A 12,058-nucleotide genomic window follows, 5' to 3' on the forward strand; every position below is an offset into this window, starting at 1 on the left:
CAGATATTTTAAGTCCCAAAACAACCATACAACAAGCTAAGTAAAATAGTATATGACAACAATGGTGTAGAAATATGGAAAATGTTTACAGATAATATCTCACAAATATAGGAAAATATACTAAAAAGAATCAAAGACAAAAAAAAAACAACAATGGATGACCAAAACAATTCTTTAATTAATGAAGCAGAGAAGACAACAGATAAACAACAGGTAGGCATATAAGAAAAAACAGAAATTAATAAAACAAAGGATAAAGATTGCGAAAGACAAGTGGATGGAAAATAAATAAATTTAAATAGAAGAGTTAGAATACAAACACGGCACATTCAATATGTTAAATAAAAAGCAGAGGACCAGCTGGTTTCTATCAAAACAAAACTCATACAATTGAAGACTTGACATGTAAAATGATAATAAATGAAGAAGAGATTCGGACAACTTGCTATACGTACATAAATGCATTATTTAATGACGTCAGATCAGAAGAACAACAGATATTATAATATTGATAGGTTTTTCAATCATGTTTACTCAACTTTAACTCCCAGAGGACTGGTTGAGGTCTAAATTCATAACTTTACCAAAAAACCAACATCCGAAACACTGTAGCTACTATAAACTAATAAGGTATGGTCTTATGAGTCACACTTTGAAGTTATTCATACGGATCATCCACAGTAGAATAAGTGTGAAGAAGATCAAGATAAAACGCAGTTAATATCTAGAGATGGATTTAGAACTAGAGAAGTACTTTTTGCCTGAACGTTTTGTTACAGAAATGTAATAGAAATAAGAAAAAAAGGAAAAAAATAGCTGAAGACAGAGAAGAGCTTGCAATTGTAGTAGTACTAGAGAAGGCTACTACAAAAAAGTAGAGGGAAAGAGAGGGAGGATTAGGAAGAAGATGATTTACTAAAACAATCTTTTACTGCTATTTTTGGGGCATGAGTGATTTTTTAATGTCTCTTCGTAGCTTGTTTCATTGGTTTTTTACTTGTATCTTGATCAAAAGGAGGTATTACAGATACAATTTTTTCATGCGTTTCTAAGGCGTTGATTATACTGGAATCTACTGAATTCAAAAAGACTCTTTTCAGTCGAGAAACATGTAAGAAAGACGTTTCGATTGCTGATGATTTGGCTGTAAAATCTGAAGGAATATTTTTTATTGGATCAATTGTTAGCTACGTATCCAGATGGTTTGTATAAGAAGCGGAGCATTTTGTCAGTAAAAAAAATATGCAGTTTGTATTAATTTCAATTGGTGCAACCTTCAATAGCAGATATACCATAAGAAAAAGAATTGTTTTTCCCGCCACGAAACTCTACTTCTAATGTGAAAGTAAACATGTTTCTCTGTAAATCCATATAAAGTTTTATTCTTTTTTATACAGCAATATTATTCTTGTTCCCCCTTCCTCTAATACTAGAGGACTAAATACGGAATTCACGGAATACTTATACAGAAGAAGAATATCAGAGAAGATCGCTGGAAATGAAATATTAGAAAACGATAACATCGAGAAAAGCTGGGAAAAACTTCATACTTAGGGCTGCAATAGAATCACTTGGAGAGACGAGAGTAACAAACAATAACATATTAAAAAAGAAAACCCCATGGTTTAGAAGGGAAGTGAAGACAAAATGTGAAGAAAAGAAGAAAGCCTTTTTACAATACAGAACATAACACAACAGGCATACAACCACTATAAACTAATCAGTAATGAAACGAATAAGTTAGTTGGACAAATAAAAAGGAACACTGGCCGAGCTTCTCAAGACAGATGGAACACGACTTCTACGGAACACAAAAAGAAATATGGAGAATGAGCAGAGGACAAAGAAAAGAGAAGCTGTTATAAACAGCAGAAATGAAAACACTTAGAAAAATTAATGGTAATATAGTATGGGCCGGAGCCAGAAGTACAGATATACGACGTAGATGCAAGGTGGAGAACATCAAGAACTAAGTAAGAAATAGAATAGTAGAATGGAATGATGAAACAAGCCGAATGACAACAAATAAGAGTAGTAAAGACGGTTCTCCAATAGGATAAATAGAAGAAGAAAATTTTTCCAAAAATTGATAATTCGTCGTCGATTCGGCCAAGGAACAAAAATAGGTGTATTACAATTTTGTTCAGCTTTAGCTTTAGAATCAATTGAGTGCGTTGAAAACGTTCCTTCTTTTTATGGTTTGTCTTACACGTTTTCCTTTCGATTTATAATTGAGTAAGTATTTGTTTATATAGTCGATTTTCATCCATTCTCTTTATGTTATTCATATAATTTTTGTTCTGGTTTGTTTGATTTTGTCATTGAGTAAGTAAAGAAATCATTTTCGATTTAACTAATAAACATTTGCTTCGTTTCGAGCTTCCCTGTATATATCTCTGTTTTACAGTCTGACCATTGATTATAAAACACCCCCTAGATAGCTCACCTCGTGGTAACCGAAAGACGTATCAACAACTAGATGGCGCCATTCGAAAACCGTATCGAGATTTCTCATTCTCTCTCTGACTTGCGAGGAGATAGGGGTAGTGTCAGGGCCGAACTTACCCTATGGGTGTATTATCTGTGATTAGTGTTGCGAGAAGTTATAGCGGAATTTTATCAAAAAAAGGATTTTAAATAAAATGGCCTCTGTAACGCATAAGTGTGTTTACGCGGGATGTTTTGAAAGAAACGATGGAACAAATAATAATATATCTTTCTTTAAATTTCCCCTGAAAGACGTAGAGCGCACAAAAATTTGGCAAAGAAATTGCGGGAATATTGATATTTTATTGATGGATATCAGTGACCTGAAACAGAGGGTAATTTGCCAGCATCATTTTGCAGTGGAACATATTTACCAAGAATTTACCAAGTGGCCAAAGAAAATTATTAAGGAAAAATGCAGTTCCTCTAAAATTTATACAGTTAGCAACTGATTTAGGTGAGTACTCAACTTTGGAAATATTTTTATGTTTGCCTAATGCGCTTTGTCAATGAGAATAATACTGTTAAAATATATTTTATATAAAATCAGTTGATATTGAGTGATTTATATATTTTTTATACAATTAAATCAAAAGAGATTTTTTTAATATGAATGCGTTGTTAGTATCATCATCATCATCATCATCATCACTGGCTCGACAACCCTTTTTGGGTCCTGGCCTGTTCCAGGATTCTTCTCCATTCTGATCTGTTTCGTGCTTTTTTTCTCCAGTTTTTTATTTTTAAGGTTGTTATATCATTTTCTATTTGTTCTAAGTATCTCAGCTTCGGTATTCCTCTTGTTCTTTTTCCTACTGGCATCTGTTTGAATATTTTGTTTGGTATTTCGCCTTCTTCCATTCTTTCTACATGTCCTATCCAATGCAGCCGTCATATTTCCTTATCTCTACACATCGTTGTTCTCGGTTTGAAGTCCTTTCTGCTTTTGTTTAGTCTCTGATAAAATTTTCTTGTCTCTGTTGATTTATTTAGTTCTTGTAGTTCTTGAAGTTCTTTGTTCATATATTCTCTCTTTTTTCTTCGGTGAGTTTTCTTTTTTTCTTTGCGTAGTCGTTGATATTCTTCCTCTGCTTGTCGGGTTTTGTGCCCCTGTTGCATCAGTAAATATGCTCTGTTTTTTTTGTCTGTTATGATCTGACATTTTTCGTCAAACCAGTCATTCGTTCTTGTTCTTCTTTCTCTACCTTCTCTGCCTTCTGCGTTGTTAGTATCACTCCAGAAATAATGGAGATGCTTGTTTTGCTTTAATTAAAATTACACATACATTTCAATGATTACCTATTTTAGGTGATACCCCACCAGTATGCTCTACATACGTTTATTGCGGTACGAAACGTAAAAGATCTACAAGTGGCGATTGTATGGTTAGGTCAACTCCATCGCCTAAGAGATCAAGTAGTAGTCTCAGTGATATTTCCAGTTTTGAAATTAATTTGCCCACAAAACTTGAAACTGAATTGACGGAGAAGGTAAAAAAATTGGAGTATCAAGTAAATGTTTTAAAGAAGAAGTGCCGTCAGAAGTACAGTCAGCGTTGTAGAAGAACAACAAAAAACAGAAAATCGGTAACCAAATTCATGTTACAGGTACTGTTAGAAAATAAAAGCAAATACGTGCACACTTTTGTTAATATGCAGTTTTCACACAAAATTCGTTCACACGTGTGGTTTATAATCAATGGTCTGACGGAAGGGGGATTCTAGAGAGAAACCCGGGGGTAGGAGTGGCAATCTCTTTTGGTCTCCCAAAATTGACGAGATGAAATCTCTGACGACTAGAACTGTTCTAGAATTATTTAAGATGTCATAGTTTTGTATAAATCTAAATTTTGGGCAGCTACAAACTTTAAAGTAAATTCATTCATTAAAGTGATCCACAAATATTTTCACCTTAAAAAACAGTTGAACAGTTGACTGTACCCTATTAATTTTTTAATTCCTACTTATGGCCCGACGAACCAGTTACCAAATAGTGGGTAAAACGCAGGTTGTCGTATTTTTAATCTGACATGGGGTGAAGGGTTCAAAGTGGACTAACTTGTTTAAAAATGAAAGGTGGTAGTCGGTATTGCCAATATTTAAAATACTTTACCACAAAATGTAAGAATTTAAGTTCTAAATTCAGGTTGTGCCTTTGTACTACTTACTTAAACATAAAAAAAATATGAACAAGATAGATAAACGTGTATCTATCTTATCAGCTGAGACAATAGCCATTCAAAAAGTATTAACATAAGTGCAAAAAAATTACTAGAATCTAATTCACTTTCTACCCTAAAAACTTGAATCTCTATTCAATAGCATTGTTATTATTACTGAGAAGCACAGAACATTTAAGATCTGGGTATCGATGCCAAGATATAACTCTAGAATCCAAGCTAGCGAAATGAAATTAATCAGAAGAATACAAGATATTACAAGATTTGACACACAGAAATGAAGACGATTCTAAAAAAATAAATTCTTATGAATCAAGTCAAGCACAGCTACAGCAAAAATTAACCATTAGTTAAATTTTCCAAAGAAAGCATAGAAATAGGGAAAGAAATACCAATACAACATACTATGGAGAAACACCAGAGAATTCTTGAAGATAATAAGCCTTTGCCGAACGTCTTTTATTGAATTTATATCGTAAAGAAACTCACATTCAGTATCTTTATCTTTTCGGCTAATTAATTAAGTCCACAGTCAAAAAGACTCACAACACACACATCTATTTACAAGGCAGCGTCTATTTCCCTGATGATATTTCTGCAGAACTTGCGATATCAGACATCCCCTAGTACATTCATTTTTAAGTTTTTTATCTTTTGTTTTGTCAGTCACCACTTCCATCTAAGCATTTTTTTTTGTCAATTGACACACTGTGGGGAACAATTTCACTTGTCATCACCACTCACGCAAATTGTGTAGCCAGGAAATCCTACAATCCTACAATAAACTACTTCTACCGCCCATGAGTTTACTCTGACTATTAGTTGAAGCTTCTTATATTCTAGACTAACGGAAATTTGCCCCAGAAACTCGGCCTTTTTTAATTTATTGGTCCAGTCATCTGCAAATTATCCACGCAGTACAAAAACTGGATGGAATCACAACAATATAGGAGGATCGAGGAAGAAATTGATAACCGAGATTAGGATTCAGACGGACAAAAACATTAACAGTTGAAAAATTGTAGAACACACTGAAAGAGATAGATAGATAAAAGAAAAATAAAAACAAAAAATGTGCCGTAATTTCTACTTTGAAAAGGTATAGGAAGTTTCGAAAAATACAAAGAACTTGTTCTAGAGAATATAGAAGAACTTACCTAAGGTGTCTACGTTATCAGCAGTTTAACCTTTGTGCCGCACAACATTCGTAAACGATCAACCGGTACCCTAATTACATAATTCACTAAGGAAGTACTATATCACCTTCACCTTTGTCGATACTACACACGTCATTTTACACCGTTTGATATCTAAGGCATGTTTACTCATTTTTTAGATAAGTATCAACGGGCTTTGGATATCAGAATAATCATTCAAAGTAATAGTGTGATAAAAGCAATTGGATGTGTGTAGATACATTCAACTTTTTAATTTGTGAATACCAGTTCCCTGTAAGTTTAAAGGACAAAAGTGAACACTCAAAAATCATAAGGTTCAGGATAGAAAAACTTAGTAAATCTGACGATACGAATTTATATTGTGAGCTAAAATAATGAAGGCAAACATTAGCAAAAACAGCAAAAACTCTGTGTTCAGATTCTTCTTCTTCTTCTTCTTCTTCTTCTAATGGCGCTACAACCCTTTGTGAGTCTTGGTCTGCTTAACAATGTTCTTCCATTCTGCCCTGTCGGATACTTTCCTTCGCCACTGCCTGATGTTCATGGTTTTAAGATCCCTCTCTACGTCGTCTATCCATCTTTTACGGGGCCTTCCTCTTGTTCTGTTTCCTTGGGGCTTCCATCTCTGGACTACTTTTACAGCTCGATTATCTGGCATTCTTTCTAGGTGACCAAGCCAGTTTAGTCTTTGTGACTTTACAAATCTGTGTTCAGATTCTATATAAAAGAAATATTAATTGTTTTGTTGTTGTTATAAACAGCTATGAATTTAGATCATTTTTTTCTCCTGTATTCTCTATTCTTTATGGTTCCCTTTCTGGTTCGTTTTATTCTTTGTGTAAGATGGTTACGTTCTGCTGAAGTAGCATAGAGTGATTTGAATAAACATGTTTACATCGATTTACATATTAGAATAAACTAAGAATCCGTAAAGATGTATTCTCTTATTTTCCCTTAAATATTTAACATTGAAAAGAACCTACTTTGGGAAACTTTACATGACGATCCTGCGATGTTTGCTATGTATGTAAGTAGTAAAGTGTACAGTTTAGAAATAACATACAAAATGTAAAAGAAAATGCTAACTAAATAAGAATAAGAGAAATTACAAAAACTTAATTAAATTTGAACTAAAGTAAATGGGAGTTAATTTTTTTCCGAGGTTGAAGTTAAACAAAGCAGCAGGCTATGAAATGTAGTAAAATCTGGCACATAGGCGTTTGGCCTGAGGATACATAAGAGAGGTCCAACAAATAATTGAAACAATTATAGACTACTCTTAATGTAAGAAATATCACGGAAAAAACTAGAGAATATCAGATATTTATATGTTTTGTTGATTATACAAAAGCCTTTGATAATGTTAGATACAAACTATGAAACATTTTGACGATAATGTACGTACCCAAACACTTGTCTCACCTTAGCAGCAAACTGTATCAAGATTTTTTTTAACTGTATCAAGATAACCTGGCATATATTCGAATGAGCGGATGCCTATCTGATGAATGCACTACGGAGAAGGAATACGTGTTATCTTCCTTTTCGCAGATGACACTACACTTGTAGCCTCTACTACAGAAGAAATTAATACCTTATTAAAAAATCTCAAGGAAGAAAATGCTACATTTGGACTTATGGTTAACACGTTGCCTGCCGTAGAGGATTTTGTAATACTTTCCGTTCACGCCATAGTCAGCGAGACGGCATCACAGTTACATGAAAATTCTCGGTCAAATAGACCTAGCTGCAGTGCAGAGCAATTTATTTCTCAGTCACATAGACCGAGACGGCAGGCAACGTGTTAACTACAACAAAACCAAAATCATGGATGCTGATCGATAACAAAAATTTCTTGAAACCCGCACTGATGCAGGGTGTGAGATAGTCTCCTTTATGATATATGCTGGGGCTCTAGTTAACAACACAGGCTGTTATGAATCCGAAATTCGAAGACGCATTCAACTAGCACGAGCAAAAATGATTGAACTAAACGGGGTATATTATGATCGTCCCATTACTATGACAAACAAGAAGTTACTCGTTTCAACTCTGGTCTTTTCCATATTTTACTATGCATGCGAGACGTGGATTTTCTCAAGAAAAAGCTTCTCAACAATCAGTATAGTGAGATAGTAAATGTAACAGCTGACCAGTGAAGAAATATCATTAATCAAACTATCCGAGCTGCTGAAGCTCAATGATGAACTTCAACACATTTGCTAAGATCTTAATGACTATGATGATGAAATGGGAGCAAAATAATCAATTTCCAGAGGAAAAACCGTAGACACTGCAAAAAAAACGAGAAGTGGATGATCTTCAAGTTCAAGCAAACGTTCAAAAAAATCAAGTTGAAACAACAGTTTAGGTGTTTTTTTGTGTTTAAGCTGTTTAAGGTTTTTGAGGTGCTTATAAGTGAACTAAATAATTCACTTAAATACCTATCTTCTTTAAATTTTTTCTTAACTATATTACAAGAAATATTAGTGTCAAGTAAAGTTTATCCACGTCAGTCTTTCATTTACCTAAAGCTACCGAACGTAGTTTTGGGAGAACATTTAAATTCTTAAAATGATAAATTACATTCAATAATGATAGCATCACATATATAAAATATTTACTATAAGACAAATCTGAAATTAACGGCAAAGAACAAATGGTCACCATTCTCAGTCTATCGATGAATTAATCTCAAACATTTTGTTTCATACCATTAATATCGCAATATTTGTCTCAACAATTACAGTGTTGTGACTACTAGAAATTGTCTAAAAAACATACTACTAAGGTTGAACACTAGCTAGTGGGAATGAAACTATTGTTCTGTTGACGAAATATGCAAAATATAACAGATACGGAGCAACTGTAGGGATAAAAGTTTATAAGAAATTTAAAATATGAGAATAGCGCCACTGCTCAACAGAGTGGAAGTAAAATAGCCTTTTTCTTGGTGACTCAAGGTCGCGATTCAACTGTAGGTGACCGTTAGAAGTCAGCATACAATGTTAAGGAGAAATATTTTCTTTAAATGTTTTTGTTGAACCACTGCCCAGCGACCACCTCTCTATACCGACCAATTTAAGCAATCTCCATCAATAGTAATTATTTATGGTTCGACTCGATAGAATTTGTAAATCATGTATCAAATATTACTGTATTACTCACAAAACATCTTATATTTCTTCTGTTATCACCCATTATCACTAGTTTCCAAGATGGTGGCTTACCTGAAACAAAAAAAATTTTATTAAAGACTTTTTCGACACCAGATATATAATATACATAACTATACATAAATTAAAAATGCACGATGTTAGAATTATTTATAAATTTAATGACAATTTGTTTGGTAAACCCCACGGCCAGTTGGTCAAAGAAATTTCAGCTAACATCAGTGCAGTTACATATTAGGTTTTTATATATTCTACTTTATTATAAGGATTTTTACCTGAAAATTACAAAATATACATATTTAAAAATTAATAAACATATATTTAGTAATTAGACATATTATGTCATCATCATCATTCTCAGCTTATTCTACGGATAATATTCGGTTTTCTGTGTCTTGCTGTACCGGCTTGTCCTCATGTCATAGCCCCATCTTAAATTTGGACGTTCTCTCGGTCTCTTGACGCCTCTTGGATACCACAGTGTAATTCTAGTGGACTATTTATTGTCAGTTCTTCTCGCTAAAGGTCACTTCCACTGCCATTTCAAAGATTTAATTCTGTGGATTTCATCAGTAACTTGGTTTTCTGTCTGATCCATTCTATTATTTTTCGATCTCTCATTGTTATACCTAGCAAGCATCGCTCCATTGACCTTTGAGTGACTTTATATCTTTTTTTATATATACCCTGATTGAATGTTTTTCTCCAGGTGGAGTGACATCCTGAATTTGAATATAACTGTATTTTTACCAAAAGATGCCCAAGCCAGTTTCATTCTTCTGTTGATTTCTGGGAATAAGGAGCCAGATTTATGTATTAATTGTCCCAGGTATACATACTCGTCTACTGTCTAAAGTGCAGTGTTGTTTATTATTACGTCTTGGACATCCACTAGCTCGTTGTACATGGTTTTTGTTTTTGTCAAGTTCATTATAAGTTATTACAGTTTTGCAGGATTATTAGCAATTATAACTATGTCGTCTGCAGATGACTGAGGTATTATCAGTTGACACGATTTCATCTACCATATTTCTGAAAAACGACGGTTTATACCATTGCCGCATAATAAAACAGAAATCTTCAGGGAAGTGAAAGGATAACATAAAAAACTGATATTAGTAGGTATATATGGAGCGATGTAAAGACGAAATAAATCCAGCTTTTGTTGATGGCAGTGAAGATAGTGACAGGCGCGATTTTCAGACAAATCACAAAAAACATTTTATTGGCTGGAGTCCTTTAGTCCATAGAGCAAATGATCTATATTTTATCGTTATAATCATTAATGTAAGGAACAAGTTGAGCCTCGATCTTCCTAAGATTATTCGTCCACTCAGTACTATTCCTTCTAGATTGAAGATTGATGTCAGTCCAGATCCATTTAAATACATAAAATAACCTTAAACTTTTTGTTAAAAAACTTTCCTGTATATTTTATCTCTATTCTAACTATCAATTAACGCTTTAATAATTTATTTGACTTCATTACATTGATCGTTAAAGTAAGAAAGATTTAAACGAAAAATGTCACTAACCACGTTCCCTAACGTCACTCGTTTTAAACCCTATAAACCCTTTTAAACTTCTTGAAAATACTGTATCAACTATATATTAATAATAGCTGCGACCATGAACTAGAGAACATCGCAAAATACGTGCACAACGCGTCATTTACCGGTAAATATATCAGTAATCCGCATACTCAAACTGATAACAATTACTGGAAATCAATTAGAAATATGTACACTACACACACTCAAAGATAACAAATGAAGTGGAATCGTTTACGTAAAAGTTAATATTTTGCAACAAATTGTATCAAAGGCGAAAAAGATTAGTGTAGTGTAGATAAGAGATAAGCTAGATCGATAATAATGTGATTTTTTGTGTTATAAATCCGGTATGGTAAACTGATAATGAACTGAACTTTTTTGAAAAATACAAAAACACGAAATGACTTATAATAGAAAAGAAAATATGACAATAAATGGCATTTACAGTAGAAATATGACCAAAACCGACAAGAACGGAAACAAATATAATATTATAGTTGCGGTAACATATATTGTAGAACACTTTAGATACTGCGACGTTTAATTCCTTTATGTTTAAACGTGTAAACGACCGGATACCAGGGCCGAAGCACACCACAAGCGTTTTAGTTGGAAAGTAGTTCGTTAGTAGAGTGTAGAGTGTTGTTTGCTGTAATTTAATTATTTTGTATAGTGATGTGGTGTCCGTGGGACAATGTGGTTGAAATTATTTGGTACGATAACAAAACTAATTTTGTAGAAATCTGGTGTGAATGTAATTCCTAAAAAAATGTAGAAGAGTCAAAAGTTATTCTACATTAGTTATCAATGCAAGCATGCGGTAAGAGGGAGGGTCCCTGTAAGGTGAAATGTAACTCAACAATTGTCAAAATTAATTCATTTATTCATAATTATTCATATTTTCAAGTTTTAATTTACATATTTTCTTAGGCTGTTTCAATTTTCCTCCATCTCCACAAAAGCATCTTCAAAAAAACTTTTTACTACTTGTTTTGTAATATAAAGAATCCAACATTAGTTAACAAATTCCAAAAAAAGAATTTTTTGTAGAAGTATTTTTTTTAATACGACCCAATATCTTTTGTCGGCGCCTATGGAATGTGCAATCAGGTTTTTCCTGCTTGAATCGGTCCTACACCCCAATTCTCTGTCTCCCTTCCCTCGCACTATAGAAGACATTATGTCCCATTGGCTTTCTATGCCCATAGATATTATAAATTTGGTAACAACGATGCGTTCTCTGTCCGTCGGCAGACGATATAAATTTTGATGATGTGATGACTGCCAAAAGGCTTTTAGAATATGGTAAATCGGTGATTAGTTTGAGCTATTAGACTACTGTTTTCGTGTAGAAATGTCTTAAGATAGTTTGATTTACATGGGTCTTTTCGTTATAGACATTTAGGTAAAGTTTCGAATTCTGTAATATGTTAAATTCTTTGATTGATAAGTTTATACTATAAACTAAATGTTTATTGTACTACA

The 12,058-nt window shown here is 33.3% G+C and overlaps 1 protein-coding gene across 5 annotated transcripts in view; it reads right to left on the reverse strand.

Annotated features, from left to right (window-relative positions):
* Nucleotides 1-12,058, reverse strand: part of jing (AE binding protein 2 jing) — a 386,189-nt gene that overhangs the window by 56,739 nt on the left and 317,392 nt on the right. Inside the window, exons 1-2 of one of the 5 annotated variants that reach the window (XM_072521088.1) lie at nucleotides 10,556-10,706; nucleotides 9,013-9,074 (exon numbers count right to left, since the gene is read on the reverse strand). The exons of 2 other annotated variants lie outside the window; for them this stretch is intronic. The gene's annotated coding sequence lies outside the window, so the exon portion shown is untranslated. Of the gene's footprint in view, nucleotides 1-5,823; nucleotides 5,944-9,012; nucleotides 9,075-10,555; nucleotides 10,707-12,058 lie in introns of those variants that run through there. 2 more of the 5 variants (XM_072521090.1, XM_072521089.1) reach the window with 2 other exon arrangements.

Source organism: Diabrotica undecimpunctata, chromosome 1 (assembly GCF_040954645.1).
Source record: "Diabrotica undecimpunctata isolate CICGRU chromosome 1, icDiaUnde3, whole genome shotgun sequence".
Taxonomy (NCBI): domain Eukaryota; kingdom Metazoa; phylum Arthropoda; class Insecta; order Coleoptera; family Chrysomelidae; genus Diabrotica; species Diabrotica undecimpunctata.